Raw genomic sequence first — 25,401 nt, 5'->3', positions numbered from 1 at the left:
AGGGGGCCGGGGGGACCAGGGGGCCGGGGGACCAGGGGGGCCGGGGGGAGGCAGGGGTCTGCCCCGCGCCCCACGCCATCTAGGGTTGAATGGCGCCGTGAAGGGCGAGCATGATGTGAACTGTTTTTGCACTTGTTTTCCATTTTTAATTTAACTTTAATTTCAACAACGACTAACTAGCCGTGTGCACTGTTCCCTCCATCCCTACTGAATTATTCATCGGTCTTTGCTGATCTCCAGGAGCCTTCTCTTGGTGACAGCGCAGTCATCAAATAGTTTTAATAAAGGAGGTAGAGGAGGGTGGTCGGGATTTCTACCGCTCTCCTAAGATTGTTTTCCTTATAACAAATCCAACAAACCAATACTGAGGTACAGAGTAAGAACACAGAGTCCTGCCCTCGCACCCCTAGTTTCTGAACACATATATACATATATACACACACACACGTATGTACACAGAGAGACAGAGATGCATCGATACATAGATAGGTATACATATGCATATATATACACATATTTGCGCAGGTGTATGCATAGATCAAGATAGATAGATATAAATATATAAATCTAAACCAGTTTTCAGTAGCAACAGAACCCTCCTATTCAATCTCACCATTTTATTTATTTTTTCAATGAAATGCCGTCGAGAGTTGTTACCGATAAGCATCAGTGATTTTCATCTGTAACGTGAGCATGCTTTCCAATTGTTTATAGAATGTATTTTTGGAAAATGCAGTTGCTGAATCCAAGGATACATGTATGGAATGCTTTTTACAGATGACACAAAAAATACCGTCTGCAAAACAGTTTCTATTCCTACAACATGTAAAAACATATTACTTAGTAACCCAGGCCAGGTTAAACATGCTAATGTTTCCAAAGCAACGGCCGGGTCAGTATATCATGTTTATATGTATTTGCTTAATAATGATGAATTAAGTGTCTTTTCAACACCTTGCTGGTTTTGTCAGCTGTGTGTGTCCGGGTATGAATGTCTGTCTGTACCCCTGACACACGCTGAACGTTACATTGTCCTTTTTCTTAATGTCTTACTTATTCATCTGTAGCCCACAGATGTGACTCATCACACAATGTTGAACCCGCCAGTGCTGTTTTTCCAGAAAAGACGGCAAGTTTGGCAGGAAACAGAGGGTCTTTTCCTCTACACACCAGGACACTCACCCCCAGACCAGCGCTGCCCACTGCCATTTTGAAAAATAATGAAGTTGGCGTCCAAACGCCTTTCAGCCTCGGTACGGAACTCTCTCTCTGGCTTAATGAGTGTTTTGTTTTAGATATCATTCTCCTCGCCCATCTGTGCAGCTTCGGGGCTAACTACACATGACCAGCCAAACATATAAAAATATTTAAGGGTTAATTTGTGAGGAAAGCGGTCTCTAGATCTCTGACTACATCATCTTTACGTGTTCTCATTTTGGATATCTCTGGGATCCAGAATAGATTTCCACATCAGTTGGGTTTGTTGAAGTAGGTCATATAAAGGCTATTAACAACTTCTTAGTAAAAATAACATATTCTTGCTCTAACTGGCACATTTGAAGTATTTCCTCTGGGTAATATGAGCCATATAAACTGTTGGATATTCAGAAAACATATAAACTATACATATTACCTTCAGTGATGATCACAAGAAGACAGATGTAACAAAGATAGACTTGAGAACATCTTTATTTTAGAACGTTTGGCAAAGACCGATTTTACACGGGGAATTTCGAGAAGACTTGTCTTGATTAGAAAGTCAGCCTCTCAAAATGCAGTTGAGGGGTTAAAATACTGTCCGGGGAGAGATTTGGTCTGACTCAAGCGGTCTGCACCACGGCTGGCTGACACGCTTCACATGGATGGAGGTGGCTTTCCTTCTCCAGATTCTGACTGCGCTCTGTCACGTTACGGTCTCTGAGTACATGAAATAAAATTCCGTCATGGCGCTCCTGTGTGGAGAGACTTCTGATCTACTGGAAACGGTGATCTTGGAGAAGCTGATGATCACATCACCACAGCGTGATTCCTTCCAACGAAACACGTTTTTCAGAGACATCACCGTTTGTGAAGAAACTAGATCGCGCAGCCATGGAAGCTTCCGGCGAAGGCCTAATCAGCGTGTGCTTCCCATTTTACTGGCGATGTTTCCTTGAGAAGAGCTCAATTGTTCTCAGTAAACCTTGCGGTTCGAAACGCGTCTTATCTCCCTGAAAACAAAAGATGCCTTCTGGAAGCTGACATTATACTGACAAACTAATTGGAACTTTAATTTTTAATTTGAAACATCGAGGAGAGCCCTAATTAAAAAAAAAAAAAAAAGCTGAAACACATCCGTCTCCACCCACAGTTGAGGAGACTTGGAAAGCTATTTCCATCAACATTGTTTTTTTCTTCTGTAGTTAATACCCCGTGAAAGATTTTTATCTTGAATTTGGGGCTGTGGAGCATCTTTCAAACAGCACGGTGCAGTGCTGGTTCTGTGGGTGTCTCGGTGCACCCCAGAGCCAGGGCATAGGGCTCCACACCAGGTGCTCGAGAGTCATCTGGAGGAGGCCGGTGTCTGGGGGTGGGGGGCAGGCGGGGACCCTTGGTTTCCAGCCAGCACCCCTGTGATGCTGAGCGTCCTGCTTTGGGGACCAGACTGAGTGGAAAAGCTGTGGAGCACTTTCTGCCCTGGAGTCGGACACCGTGCCTTCTGAGACCTGTCCCGGTGTGGGCCTGGGTAATTTAGCCTGTATTTCAGCTTAACCATTTTTTAAATAATGCTCACGTGTCTCGCTGAGGTGCTTTGGGAGGATGTGATGAGCAGACAGACAGAAGCCCTTACAACAGCCCCGGGGCAGCGTAAAAAACGGTGGAAGCCACCGTCTTGGTCTTCATTCATTCTCAATTCTGTAAAAGGGACACAGAAATAATTAGGGAAGGGTTTTGAATGGGAAAGAAGACAGGAAAATAGGTCAGGAGCAGGCCCAGAGCAGAGCACGGAAACGGCTTGAAGGAGAGGATGATTCCGGTTAATCGATGTTAACTGGAAGATTAAAGGCAAAGGAGACTTGACGGTCTAAGAACTAGTGCATCACAAAGGTGGACATTTCTGCTTTTTCATATTTTGAACTAAGTATTTTAAATTATAGAACCATTTTCTTTGCTCTCCTCCCCCCCAAACAAACAAACAAAAGCAAGTTCTAAGTTTAGGCCTGGTACACCCACTTTCCTACCCTTCACACGGTGGGCTTCACAGATACCAAATAAGAACGCCAGGTAGTATGTGAGCCCCCTCCCTCTCGCCTCGAATTGGTCCATGAAAATATGTCTACAGGAACTCATTTCCTTCCTTCCTTCCTTCCTTCCTTCCTTCCTTCCTTCCTTCCTTCCTTCCTCCTTTCCTTTCCTTCTCTCTCCTTTCGTCTTCTCTTTCCTTCCTTCCTTCCTTCCTTCCTTCCTTCCTTCCTTCCTTCCTTCCTTCCTTCCTTCCTTCCTCCTTCCTTCCTTCTTTCCTCCCTTCCTCCCTTCCTCCCTCCCTTTTTCTTTCTTTCTTTCCTTCCTTCCTCCCTCCCTCCTTCTTTCCTTCCTTCCTTCCTTCCTTCCTTCCTTCCTTCCTTCCTTCCTTCCTTCCTTCCTTCCTGTCTTCCTTTTCTGGTGCTAGTCCTGGGGCTTGAACTCAGGGCCTGGGCACTATCCCTGAGCTGTTTTGCTCAAGGCTGGCACTCTACTACTTGGGCTATATACAGCTCTGCTTCTGGGTTTGGGGTGAGCTAGATGTCTCAAAGTCTTTTGTGTTTGGGCTGGCCTTGAACTTTGATCGCAGTCTCCTGAGGAGAGCTGGGCTCACGGTTGTCAGCCACCGGTGGTCGGTTTGTAAAAAGGGCTTGAGTTTACACTATGGTAAGAGGCCAATAGAAACTGAAGACGTCAACATTAATAACTCATTATTCACAGACTTACATTTTTCGAGGGTATTTAAGGTCCTTCCCAGACCGTAAAAGAAAAGAAAAGACTGCAGGGGAATCAATCCGAAGTTTTAATCAAAGGTAGAAGTGTTCTGTTGAACAAATCGTTGATAGCACAGGACTTGGAGATGCCGAGATAGCAGTAATCTCCAGAAGCCTGCTCTCTGTCGCAGGGAAAGTAAATCTGAGGATTACCGAAATGCAGACTCTCCGGTGAGCGGGAGCTGATGTCTGATAACAGGGCACAGTGCCATGTGCACTTCATCACTCCTCGGGTCAGGAACGTAAAACAGCGGATTACAAAACGTTTATGACATGAAAATAGTTACGAGATGTTTACGTTTGTTAACTGCATACTCAGAGGGAAAAAACACACCAGTATCCTACTAATTGCCAGCAGAGATGTTCACACCAGGAGGAGGAAGGACAGCATTCAAAAACATGGGCAGTCGAGGAAATCTACAAACAGAAAGAGAAAAGGTGTGAATTTCCACCAAAGTGAAAGGCCATCTCCCTCTTGCTGGGCCGGGAATAACGCTGCTCTTGCAGGTAATGGCCAACAGGAGAGCCGAAGACAGCGTCTTCAGGCTGGCGGAAGTTGAAGACGATGAAGTAGGTTCAAAAGAACACACATCCAGAACTTCACCGATGTTCCTGATAAAGGGCATCATGGTAACCACAGAAGCAGAACTCGGGAGGCCGAGACCCACGATGGAGTTGGTAACAAGTATGAAGGACAGGTTTTAAGCATCCTCTAGCACAGATGTGGAAGGAAGGAGTGAGGCTGTAGACCCTGGGGAGGGAGAAGGAGCGGGCGTCCGAAAAGAAGCTCCAGGGAGAAGTTCAGAAACGGAGGGACTGATGCTGAGCTGCAGGGATGTCAGGAAAAAGGCCAAGAACCTCAGAGACCTGGAGGCAAAAGCGTCTCCCAGAGAGGGGGAGGGAGCAGCCGGGGAGAATAACAGAACTCCATGAGAATTTTGGAAAAGACAAGAAGAAAAGAAAGACAGTTATTTTTGCCACTCATGGGGGCTTGAACTCTGGGCCTGGGTGCTCTACCACTTGAGCCACAGCGCCACTTCTGGTTTCCTGGTGGCTCGTGGGAGATCAGAGTCTCACGGACTTTCCTGCCCTGGGCTGGCTTTGAACCGCCATCCTCAGATCTCAGGCTCCTGAGTAGCTGGGATGACAGGCCTGAGCCCCCGGCGCCTGGCAGAATGATCTTTAAATTCCCTATTGACCAGCGGTTGCCTTTTGCTGCCAGCGTGCTAGCTTGGACATTTGGCCAGTGTGCGTCAGTGGTATTGACGGTGGTGGTCATCACAGGCTGGGCTTCTTCCTGTGGGTGCTAAGAGACCCAGGTTACCCTGTGTCCCATAGTCAGAACTTGTCCGGCACGCCCTCAGGTGAGAGTTAGACAGAATCTGCCTGCTTCGTCTTTGCTCGGGTCTTCGGTTCAGAGGCGAAGGCGGCCAAGGCCAGGGGCTGGCGCGGCCAGGCCGCCGTCGGGAGGGGCCGTGATCTCAGCTTCCCAGCTGAGGCCCTCGGCCCGCGGGTGGGTGAACCTTTGAGTTCAGATTTTGACGTTGGTGCTCTATCGTGTTTAGCTTGTGAAACGTCACTGCGCCGCTTTTATTCTGTGTGCTTTTCTGTTCTGCTTCGAGAAAAGGCAGAAGATCAGGCACGCGATTGCCAGTGTGGGGCCGTGTCCTCAGAACACGCCTGCTCACCAGCGTGGGGCTCGCCTGCGGTCTTCCAATGGCACGCATTTGCCTTGCGGGTTTATTTTACCGTGCTGTTTCAGCTCGTTCGGGATTCCTAACTGAAGGTGGTTGTTTCCTCCTTCTAATGTAGAACCTACGCACCTTTTCCGTTGGCATCTTCCTACGTGCTGAGCGGCTGCAGCCGCGTGATCTGTGTGCACGTGAGGTGTAATCTGGGGACGGTGGTTTGGCATTTGAATCTGCTGGGAATGCATTGTTAGTTTCATATCTAAAATAGTAACAGTATTTGTTTGTTTATGGAGATGGAGCCTTACTTTGCATGATCTTTTCCACCACGGGGGGGTGGGGGGGTGATCCTCCTGGAGAGGAGCTGAGATTGCGGGCGGGTGGAGTGCGTTAGAAGCCACGCATTCGTTGGGACAGACGATGGTTTCAAGTCTGCACATGGGACATAAACGAAGTGGAGGGCAGGGCTGTACGCTGAGGAACTTTGGCCTCTTTGGCTTCTGTTCGTGCCCTGTGATTTCAGCGACGATGGTTTTGTAATATAATTTGAAACCAGGAAGGCGTAAATAGTGTGAATAAACTTACGAGTCTCACATGTCTATCACAGATTAAGATTAATTGATATACAAAGAAACCCGCTGTGGCAGGTAACATCTGGAGGGCCAAGAGGTTGGAGTAGACAGGAGAGCCCGGGACCTCGGTATTTATCATATAGGACCCAGAAGAGGAGCAGGTCAGTGCGCTGAGCACCGAATAACCGAGGGAGGGAAACGGAATGGGAGCATGGAGCCAGGATCACGACGTTAACTCAGCAGAGAAATGACAGATGATACCAAGAGCTGTGAAAAGGAGGAGAGGCAGATATAGTGCGTTAGCTAGCATCAAAGAACTACACACTAGTGCATAAAATCACACACACGCGGTGTTCCTCCCCTCCTCTCCCCCCCCCCCGTGGACTTGGACCGTTGTGTATCTAGCCGTAATTCAAAGCGGACTTCCGGTCTGGAAATGCGGAGCAAACCTTGGGCAGGACACCATGACATTAAACTCAGAAATACTCGAGTCCTTTCCCTCTCTAAGATCTAACGTAGGATTTTAAAAAGTCACCCACTAGCCTGCGTAGGACACGGTTCAGCTTCGCCAACTAAAGGCTGCTTGTTTTAAGATCATGGTTAATCTCAGGCCACCCCATGTTCATTTTGAACTTTGTGATTGAGAAACATATTCCTTCCTCCATATGGCACACGTGCGCGCGCGCGCACACACACACACACACACACACACACACACACACAGCGCTGATGGAAACAGTATCAGCTGGTAAAACCGAGTTACAGAATCGGTGGTTTCTGACCAAGGCCTGCGGCCTCTCTTCTTTTACCGTAGGCCTCCCGCGGTTTGTGTGTCTGGTGCCGTGACAGTATCGATGATTTTATCCATGGTTTCTCGAGGTAGCTGGTCGAGAACCTAAGCCATGAATTGTGGGTGAGGTTTGAGGGGTGGCAGCCTGGGAATGAACGTGTCTGGGGTTCCCAGGCTGGAAGAGGGCTTAGAAATGAGCACTTCGTCACCTGCCTGGAGGCGGGAGGGGACGGGAAGTCGGGGCTGTCGGCTTCCAGCCCGAGCTCCGTGTGGCACGGCGCCTGCGGCTGCTGCAGTTTTCCTCCCTTATGCGAGTGACTGTGGGATTTCCCCGCAGATGTTCTGCCTTCATAACTGCTTTCTCAGGAGCTTGCGGACACGGCTGTGTTTTTGTACTGGGATTTGAATGCAGGGCCTCCAGTGTGCTGGGCGCTCGCCCATTCAAGCTCTACCCTAGACATTTTCTTTTTTGGTCGGTTGTGGGTCTGGAACTCTTGACCTGGCCGCTGTCCCTCAGCTCTTCAGCTCAAGGCTGGCACTCTACTGCTTGAGCCACAGCGCCACTTCCAGTTTTCTGGTGGTTCATGGGTGACCAGAGTCTCACGGACTTTCCTGCCCAGGCTGGCTTTGAACCGCGATCCTCAGATCTCAGCCTCCTGAGTAGCTGGGATGACAGGCGTGAGCCACCGGCGCCCGGCCAGATAAGTGTTTGTGAGTGAGGTTTTGAGGCCTATTCCAAGGCCTTCCAAGGGACTCAGCTTGGTTGCTGGAGGTTCCACGTCTGCCACCGCGGGCCCAGGGGTGGTGCGGACTTCGGCCAGGCGGAAGGGAGCACGGGTGACAGCATTTCACCCAGGCGAATGGCTCTGTCCTCCGCCACGCACGCAGAGCAGGCCCGGGTACACGCGGATGACCGGATCTCCTCAGCGGAGGTGGTGAGAGGGCCGGCCCTTCCCTCCCAGGACCGCAGCAGCGCTGGGCACAGGGGTCTCCCCGGGCATCGAACACACACGCGCTGGCGGAGACGCAGGAGCGGGCACAAGCGAGCACAGAGGTGCCGCCCAAGCCGGCAGTCTGGATGGACATGGTGGGAGGACTTCGGGGGGTGGGGAGGCTCCCAGCCAGCCGGGGGGTGACCGGGACTCCCCGCCCCGCCCAGGCCCACACGGATGCAGACAGAGCAGCCACGGCCTCTCCTTCCTTCCAAGGCGCGAGGCAGACCGCTCCTCTCCACCAGCGTCCCAGGGTGAGGCGTAAACACAGCCCTCCCGGCCTCTGTGGCTGGATTCCTGCCCACGGGCAAGGTTAATTGGCCCTTTTAATTCTGGGTTGAGGCGGCGGCAGCCAACTCTTCAATCAGCCTGCGCCTGTGACCCGGGGCTAGTCAGATCTGTGTAAACATGGAAGAGAGGGGGTCCCGAGTGGGGTTCTTGTGCATTTGGGACATCAGGCACGCGTTCGAGCCCGTCATGAAGGCAAAGCGGTCATGTTCGCTCGCTCTGCCTCCCTGGGCTCCGGCCTCCTCCACGCCGGCCGGCCGTTTGGACGCTGGTGTGCGGGCCTCCCGTGCATACTGCCTCCTCCAGTTTCTGAAGTTAAGAAATGAGCGGGGAGGGAGCCATTTGCGGGGGGGTGGGGAGAGCTCCGTCCTCATCATTTCTAACGATCCTCACGTCTGGAAAACCTCACTGGCGCGTGGGGCTCTTTGATCTCAATCCGGAGAGTACCTCTGAAGCTTTCTTGAAAGCCCGATTTCTCTTCCCTCTTTACAGCATTGATTTGTTTACAGCACTGACACACACGCTGATTTACCCCCGGCCCTGGGTCGGCGCGGCCGGCCCTGAGGCCCTCCACGGCCGCCCCCGGTGATCTATCACCCGGTCCGCAGCTCTGCCAAGTTTCTTTAAACCCCTCTCTGCCCACTTTGTGGCGGGACCTTTGCACCCGCTGCGTGCGGATTCGGTAACTAATTGAATACATGGTGTTTTCGGTTCTCTACCTGAGACACTGCTGATAATTACACACAGCCCTATCTCCTGCCGTGGGGCCTCTAAATTAGCTTCATGGTCCATCAATCTCAGCTCTGTCAAAAAAATAGATGGCTTCCTGCTTCGAGACCCAGAGAAAGCACGTAGAACAGGCAGCCCGCGGGGCTCTAGAAAGCCATGGTGGAGGGTCCTGTGCCAGCCGCCGTCTCCAAGGAGGATCTGGAAAGGAGTCTGCCGCTCTGAGTAAACACTTTCCTCCCTGCAGCTCCGTCTGCCTGTCAGAACACCAAGCAGTGCAATGAGCAAAGCAACGGGATCGGCTGCCCTCCGGAGACAGCCGCTCTATGCTGGCAGGGTGCTGCCGAGAGGACCGGGCGCCGGGGCTCGGGGTTTCCAGGGGAATGTGCGTGCACGCGCGTGTGTGTGTATACGCACGCGTGCACATCGCTCTACCTACCCATTATAAATTATACACATCATTACCACAGTGTTGCTCAACAAGGTAACCGTGGTGCTTCAGAGAGAGCGAGAAACCTCCCTCTCTCCAACTATTAGAGAAATTTGGAAATTACACGTTGCACAAACCGTGAGCCCTGCTTGATTGAGAGCGGCCCCAACTCGGACGCACCTCCCGTGGAGAGACCGGCTGCGTGTGCTGCTTTGATCGCCAGGCGGGCGTCTGGGCCGGCGGTGCCCAGGCTCGGCCCAAGGAACCCCGTCCCTCGGCTGTCTGGTCTGCCCATTTGTTGTGCCTTAGCGCTCTAAATTCTCATCCTTTTCTGCGGTTTGCCAGAATTTTCCTCAGAAAGTAGAAGGGATTGCTGACTGCCCCTCCAGTCCTGGTTTGAGGTCTCAAGGTGGGTAGAGAGGAACAGTGATTTCACCAGAGTCCTTCCTGTGATGCTCCCCGCCCGTGTGGTTTTGTATTATGGGTATGATTATGGGCTGAACCGCACTTGTAAACCTGAGTTGTTGGTACAAATGACGGCCAACAAAGGCACCGTAAGCGAACGGATGGCACTTCTGCACCTGGGCTACGCTTTTTTCTTGATTGTGGCTGATTGTGGAATTTTGACTTTCTTTCCTGGTCCATCTGATGACTGACATTGTGTTCAAGCTCTCCAAGTCTTGTCCTCAGTCTATGTGTCGCATTTTCGTTTCTTAAACGTGATTCGCTTAACAGTGGTCTGTCAGTTTCTGCCCCAGCTTTGCCCATCAGTCCACCTCTCCGCCAGTCTGCTTTTCACACGGCCGGTTAAAAACCGTGCTTCTGAAATGCGGGCCTGAACGTGTCCTGAAGTGTTTGATTAAGTTTGTCTTCAGGGCAGCTCGGCCCCGTGGGGCTGGAATGCTTCTGTTTTCCATGTTCTGCGTTCTCCCGCTTCCCGCTCCCGCGCCCCGTCCACCTTCCAGCGTTGTGAACTCAGGTCTCATTCTGATTCCTTTGTAAGCCATCCTTGGAAACAGCTCAGAGTTGGCTCTGCGGTGAGAACCGGCACAGCGCTGGTTCTGTGACCTGCTGGGTAAACGCCAAGCGGTGCCACATTTAAAATGAGAGCAGAATCATTTGAACCTCGGCCAAACGTCTCTTGGGAATCCTCCTTCATACCTTTACAGGCTGCCATACATCCTGGTCACCAGGCCTGGGCGCCGTCCCTCAACTCTTCAGCTCAAGGTGAGCGCTCTACCACTTGAGCCACAGCGCCACTTCCGGTTTTCTAGTGGTTCATTGGAGATCAGAGTCTCATGGACTTTCCTGCCTGGGCTGGCTTTGAACCATGATCCTCAGATCTCAGCCTCCTGAGTAGCTGGGATGACAGGCGTGAGCCACCGGCGCCCAGCTTTGATTTCTTACACTCTGAAATAAGAGAAGCAATATTGACTTTCAGTCTAAGTTGTGTGTGCACGTTAAAAAAAATTTGAAGTTAACTGCAGAAACGCTCACCGTTTAGAACTTTTAAACCAGCAGAGTGGAAAAAAAGATAATGAAAACTCAATCGATACAACGGAGTGTGAAAAACTAGAGAAGACAATCACAAACAAGTAGTGTAAGGAAAGAAAAAGCACAATTTGGTAGAAACACATCCAGATGCATTAGTGAGCAAGACCATCCATCATACCTGCAAAGATGTGCTGGCTGCAAGTCTTCTGACAGAGACCATCTTCCGCACACCCAGGATCTTGAGAGAGATCCTGACCTTGTGGGAAGCCACCCGCTCCTTGTGATCACGGAACCGGCTGGTGGGAGTTTTGATTTATGAGCTGATTTTGTGTGCGTTGAACTCTTTTAGGAGTTGTAATTTTCTTTTCAGTTGCCTCAGCTTCAGTTCAATGAGTTCTACCGAGTCACTTAGTACTGTGTGACCTCATTCGCGTTCTACCATGGCGTCCACCGCGGGCACACACTGCTTCCGCATCTGTCTTGCACACCACGGAGAGATGACTTCTTCTACCCTCGGTTCTGTTTTCAACACCATCTGCCCTCGCCCGACAGAGCGGAGACACTGGTACACATCGAGTGAATACCTGACTTCCTTACTGAAGTCGTTTTTACCCTGTGATGTAAAAACAAGCCACGAATATTCGTACTGTGGTTAGTTGTCTGTGTGTGGGTCTTCTGGAGTCGGCGTGGGGGCTTTTTGAAAGTATCTCTTTGTAGAGATGGAGGTTATCGGCGGCTTTATCCATATCCCGCTGTTCCCCGGACCGTGAGCGGACGGGAAGCGAACGGAACAGACTTTGAGAACGGAGCAGGGCAGAGCTTGCTTCCGGTGATGGTTTCAGATCTGTTCACAGATGGCTGAGTCTGTTCACAATGGGACGAACGTCCGTGGGAGCTACCTCTGTGCCGGAGCCAGCCTCCTGGCACCGAACAGTTTGTGATGACATATTTGCTCTGTTCCTGTTGGCTTCTAGCTTCTCTTCCTACAGCAAGATGGCCGCCCACAGCGGCCACAGGTGTGAATACGCTACATCCCTAACGGGTGGCTCCTAGTCTACCTAGGCACGGAAAATACACTCTGGACACCCATGCCTTCACATCTGAGTCAAGAGAGATTGTATCCACTTGTACTCGCCTCTTTCTTTGGAGATGTTTTGGGGTGACATTAAATCTGATGATTTTAGAAGTCATTTTACTCCCTTTGAGGGTGTTGGAATGGGTTTATGCCAGAAGGTATTTTTTTCTCCCTCCCAGAGCATTAAAAACTAGCGAGTGCAACATAGCTATGCATGATTGAAAAGTTTAGTTTTCCAGAAATAAGCAGTATCACGATCAGAATTTTTAAAGCTTAAAACCTGACAGTTCCATGCAGTTTTTCAAGGTCCTGAGAGCACTCTGGGTAGAAGAACATGTCTGGCTCAATCAGACTTGGTAGATGCGTCAGTCCAGCTAACGGAAGCCTAGCATCAAGGCCATCTAGGGAAATCTGAATCGCAAAATTATTAAATGTAGAATGCAACGAGCTGTAAACAGAGTAGCTATCCCTTCCCTGATGGGGAGGGAAAAGGCCATTTCCAAGGAAATGGGCTGCATAATCACAGGCTGGGATTTAAGATGGATTTAAGATTTAAGCACGTCTTCAGTTTGGGGAGAAATCAAAGGAGCGTGCAGGGAGAATGTTCCAGAGGGCAGGTCGGCACCACGCTCTTGGTGCTGCAAGAAGACGCGGCGTCCGAACGCCGTTCCCCAGCGAGCCGGTGTTTGTCCACACGAGATCTCCTCCAGGCCCCAGAATTCTGCAGTGAGCCTTTGCCCTGGAAACATGGTAATGAACGATCCTTGTTCATGTGGAGTCTCAGGTAGCGCAGTCTGCGATATTTCCCTTGCTTGGTCAGGCACATCACGGCAGACCCCTGTTCCATCTCATTTTGCTGATGTCATTTTTCAAGATGGCGCGCCTTCTGGTCTCTCTTTGCCTTGCGTGCAGCGGTGTCACTTCACTTGCTCAGCAACCAGCGCCGGGCCGCGTCAGCCATTGGAGCGTGTTTGAATTCTGCTCAGACATCGGGACATCAGAGAGCGCATGACTGCAGACCACATCCCCAAAGCTCGGGAACTGACTGCTGTCGCTCATCCTTGTGAGGGGTAAAACACACGCGCCGAGGTCCTTGGGAGAAAGCCCTGTCGCCTTTCAAGTCCCTCTTTCCTGTGGTTTTCTTCAAGATTCGGGAAGACCATCCCGGAGCAGTGCCTGGAGTCCTTTGATTCTTGGACTTCGCACGTTTCCTGAGGCGCGGGGCGTGGCGTCAGCCCAGAGCCGGCCGCAGGCCCGCAGGAAGATGGGTGGTCCCTTATTCCGTGTACTGGGGTTCACCGTTGGCACGTGGCACCCCTGTCTGTCTGTCTTGCCTCTCCCTTGGTCAACGTGGGAAGTAGCGTTGTTAATTCAATTTGCTTTCTCCCTGTTTATTGGAACTCGTTTGGTTGTAAGGTGGCAGGTTTTCGTGACAGTGTTTAGCAGTCTCATCTGTAAATTGCCTCTGGCTGAGTTCCGCTTTGCGACATTAATACAGTTTGGCCATGATTTGGCTGAAGTATGGATTTGCATCAATTTAGAAGTTATTGTTCCAACCCGAACTAGTAAAATTTCAGTGCTGCCAATGTAAAACACCCGGCGTCATTGCCCTACATTGAATATTTTATTGGGAGTTTATATAGGCCTAGCACATGTTAGAAGCTCAGGCTTAGCGTTTGTACATAGAAAGATTGATCTTACATGATTATAATGATGTGAGCCATGTTTAAAGACGCAGATTCTAGGAAAAAAACCCCACCTTCGCTGATTTTATTTATTTTTTTACATTTTCTGTAAATGGGTTGTGACGCGTATCATTATTCACTGTCCATGTGTGATGTCAGAGAGTCTTCCTCTGCTTCCCTGACCTCGGACCCCTGACACGCTGCTCTACAGGTGTGGTTTAGTGCCAGACGCGTCCTGCGGCGTGGGCTGCTGAGTGATTCTAGGTCAGGAGCCAAAGGCAGGGCCGTGTGGGCCGTGTGGGCGGTTCCGGAAGCCTGGGTGCCAGCCAGCAGGGCGCTGGGGGGGAGAGGTGGAAGGAGGGAGCAGACGCAGACGCAGCGTCTCCAGCGGGACCGGAAGGCCCGCCCGGGTCTCCGGTCAGCCCAGTCCTTCCGCGCGCTCTGGGTGATGGGAATCACAGGCCGTCCGGGGTGGGGTCTTCCTCGGTGTTGCCCGGTGAGTTCCGAGGGCCGCGAGCTAGACCCGCAGCCCCAGAGGGACGGGGGAGCCGACGTGACCCGAGCTCTAGGGGAGAGGTGGGGGGGGCTCTGGGGAGCCCCAGGGGAGGAGGCCGGAGGCGCGGTGCTGGGGGCCTGGAGAGCGGCTGAGTCCCCCCGGGCAGCCAGAGCCCCTGGCTTGACGCGGAAGCGAGGGCTGGCCGTGCGAGTCAGCCTGGGGGCCAGCGACACGGTCCGACCCTGGGTGTGGTAGCGGGTGTGAAGGCTCTCAGGTCAGGCCTTGGGTGTGGGCCCAGGCTCTCTGTGGTGGTTGGTGTGAAGGCTCCCAGGCCCTGGGTTTTAGTACCTGCAGCTCCTCGCAGCTCTGTGGAATTTCCATGTGAATGAAGCCCAGGGCCGCTCCCCTCCGGCTCCTCCACCCTGCCTACTTACTCTTGGATTCCCGCCTCTTCCCGCCTCCTCCTCCACCCCTCCCCTCTGGGCTTGCCCAGGGTCACTGCCTGACACAGCTCCGCGGTCTTGGCCTTCCGGCGCGGCCTCCCGGGAGCGTGGGCCCGGGCCCACACAGGAAGCCCCTGACCCCTCCCCACCGGGAGCGTGGGCCCGGGCCCACACTGGAAGCCCATGACCCCTTCCCTCCGGGAGTGTGGGCCCGGGCCCACACAGGAGGCCCATGACCCCTTCCCTCCGGGAGCGTGGGCCTGGGCCCACTCAGGAAGCCTGTGACCCCTCCCCACCGGGAGCGTGGGCCTGGGCCCACACAGGAAGCCCGTGACCCCTTCCCTCCGGGAGCGTGGGCCTGGGCCCACACAGGAAGCCCGTGACCCCTCCCCACCGGGGAGCGTGGGCCCGGGCCCACTCAGGAAGCCCGTGACCCCTTCCCTCCGGGAGCGTGGGCCTGGGCCCACACAGGAAGCCCGTGACCCGTCCCCACCGGGAGCGTGGGCCTGGGCCCACACAGGAAGCCCGTGACCCGTCCCCACCGGAAGCCCATGTGGGAAACTCCGTGGACAGGCTTCGAGCCGTGTCGGGAACGCGATGGAGCAGTCCTTCCTTCACCGGGATCCGCCCGTGGTCTATCGCGTGTCAGACATCTAGCTATTACAGGGATTTAGGAACCGCAGAACAACGCCACTCATCTTTGAGGATGTAGTTATTTTTCCCTGGTTATTTTTTTTCTGTTACTACGCAATCCAGCTTTATTATTTTAAATGCATTTGTTTTTTTTAAAGAATCTTGATCTAAGTGTCTGCGGTGGCACCTGTCACTACTGTAGACAAACCGTAGATACTAGCTAGACTTCATCCGGCACATGGAGCACACGGCCTAGCGCACAAGACCCCGAGTTCAAGTCCTAGAACTGGCCCCAACCAAAGAAAACATAGTCCTCTTGGGTGTGTAGAGACTCCGTATTTCCCTCTTTACGTGAGCATGTGAGTTGAGTCCCGGGGCTTGAACTCAGGACCTGGAGTTCTCGCTTGCCGTCCCTGCTCAGGCTTGGTGCTCTGTCCCTTGAGCCACACTTCCAACACGACTGTTTTGCTGGCTCGTTGGAGATTGAATCTCACAGACGTTGCTCCCGGGGCTGGCTTTGCCATGACCCTGCAGATCTGGTTCGTTGATGGGCATCTCGGTGGATCCCTAGTTTGATTACTGTGCATGGTGTGGATATAAACGTTGAGCGCAGGCGTATCAACCGCGGGCTGACTTTGGATAGACGGTCGGGAGGGGCGCAGAGGGTCATGGGGTAGCTGTGCTGTCAGGTTTTCCAGGCGCCTGATTTCCTTCGTGGCTGATTTGCCTTCCCGCCACAGCCAAAATGGCACCTACTTCCAGGGAACGGATAACAACTGCTTTCTTTGTCCGTCTCTGCGCTCCCTCTGAACACCGACTTTACTTGTTATTATTTATGCAAACAGCGGAGTTACTAAAGTTTATGACCTTTCCTTAAAACAAAGAAAATTAATGAGCAAATGCATCCTGGCATGCCTTATAACAATGCTAGTAAAATAGAAAGAGAACTCTGAGTCTAGACGCTGTCTGGTGAGACTATTAATTGCAGAGACGAAGAATAAATTCTTGCCTCAGTGCTGAAAGTATGTATTTGCCAAAAAAGGAAGCCAAACTGAATTCAGATTTCTTTTCTCTTACAAAAGCTCTGTAGGATGGTCGAGAAAAGTCCAGTTTCAGGAGAAATGATTAGCGTCAGCCTTCATACTCAAGTCATTTTTGGACATATTTCTGTGGAATAGGCTCTCCTAACCCATTTCTGAGATGTTATTGAACAAACATACAAACATACGCTATAGATACATTTTACAATATGTCAGCTACAACAGTGGGCTTTGGACCAATTAACCTGGAATTATCTGATTAAACACACACGCACACACACACACACACAAATATTAAATCTGCAACACTAAAGTTTACTTGCCTTATATGCTTTTTGCAAGATGATAGAAGAAAGCAATTGTATAACTTCCGTTGCAATTCTTTCTGCTAGGTGTTTTTATACTGCATTATGTATACCTTAATCCTTTATGTAAATCATCATAAACATAAGTGTATTGCCCAAATAAGGAAACAATATGAAAGCAAAATCAGGAGGAAAATTACGTATGGGGTGGTTTGGGGCATAAATGTGAGTATGCTAATTGCTTTTAACTTAATATAAACCTCCTATGGTTTATATCAAGTTGGGATTATCAATAAACCTTATTCCTCCCCCAACAAAGAATAATTTCAAAATAATTCTCAAAACAGAAAAATGTAAAGTAATACATAGCCCCAATTCCAAGTCTGATACTAATATGTGTAAAATAAACATTGGCAGCCAAAATAGACTGTTTCTAGTTGTTTTTTTGTGTGTGTGAAAATAAGAGACTCAACATGCCCATAACTGTTAGGACTATTAAATGAGTTCAGGGAAGTTAAAGGGTTAAAAATTTAAAAACAAAGGTCGATTGTGTTTCTGCACACTAACAATAGACTACCCGAAGCTAAAGAAAAGGATCTCCTTTAAAATAGCATCAGAAATCATAAAGCAGCCCTATGTTGTGGCATAATACTTATCATCCTAGCTTCTCTGGAGCTTGACATCTGGAGGATCACGGCTTTCAGCCATCTCAGAGATTCTCTCGGCAAAAGGCTTGACTGGACACGTGGCTCAAGTGGTAGAGCACCACCGGTGAGCGAGAAGCCACGGTCACTGACTAGGTAGCTGCGTGTGGGAGGCTGCCGTGGCTTATCCCCAAATGAGCGCCACGATTACCCTCAGGAAGTCACACCGCACTCTTGGAAGTTCGCTGGGACATCACCACCCCCGTGGCCACTCATTCCCTCGCGCAGCATTTTTTTCATGATTGTCTTATGATCTCTGGGTAGCTGCACGGGGAATCAGCATTCAGCACCTCGGCTTGTGAGCTCACCTCGCATTTTAATTCTGTACTTGGACTCGGAGGACCGGAGGGTTCCGCGCGGCATGTCGGGTAACCAGAAACGTCGCGAGCAGGCACGGGGCAGAGGCCGAAGAAGCAGGGGTGCAGGCCGGGGGAGCGGACGGGGCCCCCTGGGTGTCCGGCACTGAAGAAGACGGGCCGGCTGCGGCCACCTCTTTCTCTGCAGAGACGTGGGCCCGCCAGCAGGGGGCGGGAAGCTCGCAGACACCACGCCCACTCTGCAGGCCCCGCAGGCCAGCGGTCAGGGAAATTGGGGGATGCTGGGGTCGATTGCGGGAGCAATGTCCCACTCACGTCAGGAGAGGAAGGGCTCTCGCCGAGCTCCGTCTGTGCGCTGGTGAGCAAAGTTCAACTCCTGCGTCTGCTCGGTCTCTAGAGAGAGATTCCCGTCGTATGAAAGGAAGGGAAATCTGGTGCGGTCCCCACAGTCAGTTAGAAAACTCTCTCCTTCAGTGGGAGATGGAGAGATTTTCCTGCACACCGTACCTCTTGCACAGTGTCTAAAATTCAGTCGAACTCGGTTAAACCCCGTTGAAAACGTGTCAGTGCTCCAGAACATTCTGGAAGTGTGTGTCTGTGCCATTGCCCTGCGGTCCGCTAAGGGACGCAACACAGGAGTCCGGAGGAGGGCGGTGGTATAAGAGTAAATGGCTCCTTGGTGGATGATACATATCTATTTTTTCTTGTCAATTCTACTGCCTTTCAGCATAAAACATGGGAGACACGGGGGGACACAAAAGGGGACCGGAAGGTACGCGTTCCCCGGTGGTGACCCAGGCCAGCCTGTGCCCACGTCCTCTACCCGGCACTTGGTTTCTGGAAATGTAAAAACACACAAGAAACAGAACAGAGACGGCCGCCGTGGACACTCTCGCCCTGGGTCAGCAGTTTGCTTTGAAAATTCGCCCCGAAGTAAGAAGAAGCGCGTGGCTGGTCGGGACACCCCCCACCGGAGACACCGGAGAGCGTGCGAACCTCCGCTCTGCCCCTGGGCGTGAAGATGCTTCTGGAACGTGTGCCCTTACCCGGTGGGTGGAGGCGCACCCCCCAGAGGGCCGGCCGCGGCGGCCTTTGGGGTGTGCCTGTGGCTCCATCGCGTCACCTCCCGCTTGCGAGGTCGGGTTTTCATGTGTGTGGATGAATTGCATGAGGTTTTTTTTTTTTTTAATTTGATGATCTCGTCCAGGTGGCGTGCAGCGGTGGCAGTTACCCACGCAAGGCCGTGAGCCAACTCGCGTGGGACTCATCCCCCTCCCCTCCCCCTCCCCCTCCCCCTCCTCCTCCCCCTCCCCCTCCCCCTCCCCCTCCCCCTCCCCCTCCCCCTCCCCTCTCCCTCCCCCTTTCCCCTCCCCCTCCCCCTCCCCCTCCCCCTCCCCCTTCCCCTCCCCCTTCCCCTCCCCCTTTCCCTCCCCCTTTCCCTCCCCCTTCCCCTCCCCCTCCCCCTCCCCCTCCCCCTCCCCCTCCTCCTCCCCCTTCCCCTCCCCCTTCCCCTCCCCCTTCCCCTCCCCCTTCCCTTCCCCCTCCCCCTCTCCCTCCCCCTCCCCCTTTCCCTCCCCCTTTCCCTCCCCCTTCCCCTCCCCCTCCCCCTTTCCCTCCCCCTTCCCCTCCCCCTTCCCCTCCCCCTTCCCCTCCCCCTTCCCCTCCCCTTCCCTTCCCCCTTCCCCTCCCCCTTTCCCTCCCCCTCCCCCTCCCCCTCCCCCTCCCCCTCCCCCTCTCCCTCCCCCTTTCCCTCCCCCTTCCCCTCCCCCTTCCCCTCCCCCTTCCCTTCCCCCTTTCCCTCCCCCTCCCCCTCCCCCTCCCCCTCCCCCTTCCCCTCCCCCTTTCCCTCCCCCTTCCCCTCCCCCTTCCCCTCCCCCTTCCCCTCCCCCTTCTCCTCCCCCTCCCCCTCCCCCTCCCCCCCTTCCCCTCCCCCTTTCCCTCCCCCTTTCCCTCCCCCTTTCCCTCCCCCTTTCCCTCCCCCTTTCCCTCCCCCTTCCCCTCCCCCTTTCCCTCCCCCTTTCCCTCCCCCTTCCCCTCCCCCTTCCCCTCCCCCTTCTCCTCCCCCTCCCCCTCCCCCTCCCCCCCTTCCCCTCCCCCTTTCCCTCCCCCTTTCCCTCCCCCTTCCCCTCCCCCTTTCCCCTCCCCCTTTCCCTCCCCCTTTCCCTCCCCCTTCCCCTCCCCCTTCCCCCCCCTTCCCCTCCCCCTTCCCCTCCCCCTTCTCCTCCCCCTTCCCCTCCCCCTTTCCCTCCCCCTTTCCCTCCCCCTTCCCCTCCCCCTTTCCCTCCCCCAGGCTGCACAGACCATTCCCAACCTGTTGTGCTGCAGTGCGTCTTCCTTGTGAAAGTTCACACACACGTGTGGCGTCCCGTCCACTTCACCTTCTCTTTCTTGTCTCCACGCCCCCCTAAACAGTCTTCCGTGTGTCTTGCATGTGTGTGTGTGTGTGTGCGTGCGCGCGCGCACGCTTTCATCCCTTAGTGTTTCCAACTTTCCTTGCACACCAGTGACCCCAATCAGGGCCTCTCTCTTCCCATTACTCGCCCTCCCCCCCTCCCTGAGCCGACGCACACAGGCCCTGCTCACTCTTGAAACTGTGTTCGCGTTGTACATTCTGTAGCCGTCTCCATCCTCATTGATCCGTCTTTACTCAGAAATCCAATAGGATTACTGTTCGCAGACGACTGTTCTAGAGGTAATTACCCAAGGTCAGCCGTGTCTCCCCGTCTCCTATCACCGTAACCAGGCTGTCACCGCTGGGAAGTCCAGAGCGCAGCGTCTCCGGCCCTCCCTCCTCCCCGCCGTGCCTCACCCCCACCAAGCCCAGGGGCTCCAGGCATCTGCGGAGAGCGCTCCCCAGCTCTCCATCCAGAACCAGCACGTCACCCCTGGGACCCTCAATCAGCCCTATTATTAAGGATAGGTTATGGTCTATGCTTTTCAAAGAGCAAATCTGGCTTAGGTAATTTGCATCAATTATCCCTCACATGAAAATCTCAGCCCCCGTGTATTTGTGCCGTCAGCGGAAAGATTTTTTTTTTAAAAAAAGAAAACATGTCTCACAAAGGAATACATTTCTCTTTTAATCTTTAAAAACAATCTCAGAACAATAGCATAATTGTTTACGTATTTGAAAAAAAATACCCTGCGATTCTCTAGGGTTATAAAGAGTAAATGATGTTATTCATTTATGAAGTAAAAGCTTGAAAAGTATTAGCTGTGAATATTCCATCCCCCCCCAACCCCAAGAGAGCTTTGTGTGTGGGCATGCACACGCGCATGCACACGCACACACACACACACACACACACACCCCACACACACGTGTGGTTCATTGGAAGTAAGAGTCTCACAAACTTGCCTTGGATACGAGGTGTGAGCCCCCAGCCCCCAGCCAAGAGAGCTTTGGCACACCGGATGACACATGTGTTCTGGTGTTAACATTCACAAAAGTTGGAAGACACGCGAAGTGGCGCTCCCTGAGACAGACCGAGACAGGACAGAGAGGCGTCCGGAGTGTTGCCGCTGGATCTGCAGTTAATTTTTCTGTTAATCAGAAGCAGCGATGGTGGAAATACAATATTCTTTCACTTCCAACGCTCTACGTCGACTTTGATCTTATTTCTCACACTCTGTGCATGTTAGCCTGCCCGTTTGAAAGCTTTCAAACCACGCGTTTATTTGACACCGGCAGGTGATTCAGGCTCCCTGGGAAGACAAGAGTCCCCCCGTTAGGCTGCTGGGTGACACTTGGATAATTGCCGATTCAAATTGCTTGGCGCGTGGCGTGTCTAATATACACTTCCTTTCATAATCACCCAAGGTCTGTAACCTACCGGGTCCTCCTTAAAGAGGCTTTCAGTAATAGACCAAGTGGGCGGGTGGGCGTGAAAATGGCTTCGTGCGGAAGAGGGGTTTTAGCACCAGAGTGGCTTTACAGGTAGAACTGGGGCAGGATGGGGCTCAGGGGAGGGTGTACAGAATGGAGGCCGAGGCACAGAACTCAGTGTGGTGTGTGTGCGTGCATGTGCGTGCGTGCGTGTGCAGGAAGTAGGTAGCCGCGCCCTTGCGGGTGGGCTGTGCACCAAGGATGGACAGAGAGGCCGAGAAGCCGACCCCGGTTCCCTGTACGGTGGTGGAAGTAGAAATGGCTCTAAGTTTCCAATCTGAATGTAAAACACAGAAGACATTATGGTCTTGTTCTGGGTTTGGCTTGCCCTGCGCCTTGAACTTTCGTTTGGTCCAACACTTCCCTGGGACGCACAGGCCCTCCATTTGCACACCAGCCACACCTGCCCCAGATTAAAATCCTCAACAGTTACCACTTGAAAGTGGAATCTGCAAGTGCTCCTCGATGGTCATCACGGAGGTGACGGACAGCGTTGCATCTTTGTGTTTCTCAGGAGTATCCTCTCTCGGTCTCACTGTATATACCTAGAATCCTGCATAACTTATCGTATCCCGGTATATTTTAGATCTGACTTCTGTATATCAGAGAGAACACGCACCATGTGTCTCTCTGAGCTTGACTCACCTCACTTAACATGATTTGTTCTGGGTCCATTTATTTGTCTGCAGATGACATAATATTATTCTTTCTAATGGCTGTGCAGAATCCCATAGTGTATAGGTACCATGGTTTTTGGATCCACTCCTCTGTTGTAGGGCATCTGGGCTGTTTGCTCAGCGTGGCTGTAGTGAATAGTTCTGCAGTGAACACGGGTGTGCGAGCGTCTTTACAGTGTCCTGGCCTGTGATGCTCTGGGGAGATGCCCAGGAGTGGTGTGGCCGGGTTGCGGGGAAGGGCTAGGTCCAGGGCGGTTGTGCTAGTTTACATTCCCACCACCAGTGCGGTGCCGTTCCTTTCCCCCCACATCTGGGGTGAGATGGACTCCCAGGGTTGTTTTCATTTGCACTTCCTCGATGGCCGGGCATGAGGAGCATTTCCTCCTGTGTTTCTGTGCTGTGCTTGCCTTTTCTGAGAAGTCGCTCCTTAGCTCCTCTGCCCATCTAATGACTGGTTTATTAGCTTCGGGAGGGGCTAGTTTCTGGAGCTCCTCTTGTAGATTGGACATCAGGCCTTTGTCCGACAAGTTCTTGGTAAAGATCTCTTCCTAGATTTCCATCTGTCTTTCTAGTTTAGTAACTAGGTCCTTAGCTGCGCCGAAGCGTTTTATTCTGATGTAGTCCCATTGTCAAGTCTCTCTCCTAGCTGCTGTGCTCCTGAGACCCTATTCAGGAAGTTTCTTCCTATACCCTACTCGCTCTTGCAGTAGTTTCAGAGTTTCAGGTCTGACGTGAGGTCTTTGATCCACTTTGGATTGGTATGAGTGCCTGGTGACCAACAGGGATCCACTTTTCGTTTTCTGCATATGGAGGCCCAGTTTTCCCAACAGTTATTGAAGAGGTTACTTTCCCCCACTTTAAAAAAAAAGACATTTCTGTATTTTTTTATTTAGTTGTCAAGGTGATGTACAGAGGGGTTACAAGTTAAGGTGGTGACTGCATTTCCTGTCCACCTCGTACCCCCTCCCTGACCCCCTCCCTCATTTTTCTCCCATTTCCCCTCCCTCCCAACCCCCCCTAGTTATACAGATCAATTTCAAAATATTGTGAGTGTGGCTGTTGCACTGGAAATATTTTTACCATTAAAATAATTATAAAGGATAAGCAACAATAGAGCATTCAATAGGAAAGGTCAGAGTGGCTATAAATACTTTGTACAAGTTGGATGGAGCATAAATCCTGTGTGTTCAGCAAATCTGAGGAGAAGGAATTGGAAAGAACTTATTTGGACTTTCATAGTCACCATAAAACATTTTCTTATTACACTGCCAAATAAATATTAATAAAATATCCTTCTCACAATTCAGGCTCACAGCTTTATTCCTCTGTCTATATAAAGACCGTAGGGTCCAGAGAAATGGAGTTATACTCATACCAGAATAATGTGCTGGCTTATATTTTATGCATCTATATGTATATTCTATATAGATATGGGTGTGTGTATTATATACAAATGGTTGGACTCATACAATTACTCCTATTCTCCTCCTTACATGCATAGGTATCATTAGCTTAAAGGTTAAAAATAAAGTTTGCAAAGTAGTCTGCTCCGATGAGACTTTTGAGGAGCTTACTGTGCATTGAATAATTTACATTCGCTTATTCTAGCTGTGCAGGGCTCAATACCAGAAATAAATTTAGTATTTGTGAAATGAACTTGACGAACACGAGGCACCAGGGGCTGCGGGTCATTTCACGGTTCTGGGCTGACTGAGCCATGGGGGGCGGGGGGCAGCGGTGCGCGGGACTGTGGGGCCCGGGACCAACATCACACGGTACCGGACAGGACGGACAGACATCACGTGGCACCGGACAGGGTGGACAGCAGGCCTCTCATCAGCTCCTCTGGGCCGCCCGTCCGTCCGTCCGTCCGGCAGGCCTGCCTGACCTGGGCGGGGGGTTCTGGACGTCCCGATGACCCTGGGTGCAGGGCTCACCCACCACGTCAGCCTGGGAGCCGGATTCGCTCACCTTCCGGTTCAGGAAGGGGGATGTGCACAGGAGCGATGTCATTGGCTGAAAAAGAAAACCACCAGGAGCAGATTTCAATACCTGTCTATTCAGAAGAACCAAACGACACTGCCCCTCCAGGTTTTTATGTTTGATTGTTGTTCTGAAGCTTGGTTTCGTGTTTTGCTCTGTTGTTGTTCTTGTGGCATTTTTTTTTTTTTTTAGTTCCTTTACCCTGGTGCATTGTTGGTGATTTGAATGCAGCTGTGGCCTACACGCCTAATAGGAATTTATGTGACATTCATACTTGTAACGTTTAACTCTCGATCGCTTATATTTAGCTGATGAGACTTTTCAAGAGCCAGTTGAGTTCCGCTAATGGAATGGCTGGCAATACGTATCATTTGAAGGAAATAACATAAGGTTAAGTGATATTTGAGACTGAGGGTGAGCATGCAACGCAAGCTATGTCTTTCTGAAATGGCTGACAATTCTCCTCACGCCATCTGTCTGGACCATCAATGCAATGACCAGCGGAGTACAGAGGGGCAGATCTGTAAACTTCCAATTTAGCAGTGTTTTAAAACCATCATTATCGTTAGGAAAAATTCATTAAATTATCTGCTGTGCTGAGCAGGGGAATAGATCAATTTAACCACATGCTTCTTGCCTCCAGGGTACCAACAAATTAAAATAAATATGAGTGGTGAATTCAAGGGCAAATGGACGTATGGCAAAGCTTACCACCCATGGGCTTAAAAACAAATACGTTTACGAAGACTAAAAGAAAAGGTGCAGCTCGTACGCAGAGTTTCACGCTCTGATTTTTCTGCGCGAGCATCTTGTTGATGCGCTAGAACTCCAATCCCTGATTTTGGAAATCCAGCACCAAAGTCAGCTGGGGACATTTTTTTTCCCTCCTACTCCAACTCAGCCACTGGTGTTTACGAGGGAATCTATGATAAAAGAGCGAGGTTAAAAAGAAAACCCACCTAAGGGCCATGAGGGTGATTTCTGCGCATGGAGAATTTAATTGGTCTGGTCTAAATTCTGATTTTTAAACACAGAAACCTGCCACAGGCTTTGGAACCGTCCCCTTGGCGCCGAGACGCGGGTCCCGGCTGAGCTGGTGGTGTCATCGCGGCGTCACGGCGCTTTGAAGGCCGAGCGTGGAGCTTCATCTCTGGACGCCGTGCGTCCTCCCCCCTTGCTCGG

At 51.7% G+C, this 25,401-nt stretch overlaps 2 long non-coding RNA genes across 2 annotated transcripts in view; one reads left to right on the top strand and one right to left on the bottom strand.

Moving 5' to 3' along the window:
• Positions 1–25,401, top strand: part of LOC138833169 (uncharacterized) — a 211,209-nt gene that overhangs the window by 80,237 nt on the left and 105,571 nt on the right. The window lies entirely within an intron of this gene.
• Positions 1,733–4,529, bottom strand: LOC138833142 (uncharacterized). Its single transcript, XR_011373816.1, has 3 exons — positions 3,949–4,529; positions 2,774–2,895; positions 1,733–2,210 (listed from the first exon to the last, which is right to left on the bottom strand). It is a non-coding gene; the product is annotated as an uncharacterized lncRNA (long non-coding RNA).

Source organism: Dipodomys merriami, unplaced genomic scaffold (genome assembly GCF_024711535.1).
Source record: "Dipodomys merriami isolate MVZ:Mamm:240054 unplaced genomic scaffold, mDipMer1.0.p SCAF_201, whole genome shotgun sequence".
In the NCBI taxonomy this organism is placed as follows: Eukaryota; Metazoa; Chordata; class Mammalia; order Rodentia; family Heteromyidae; genus Dipodomys; species Dipodomys merriami.
The sequence above is the reverse complement of the archived record's forward strand: the minus strand, read 5'-3'. Positions and strand labels throughout refer to the sequence as shown.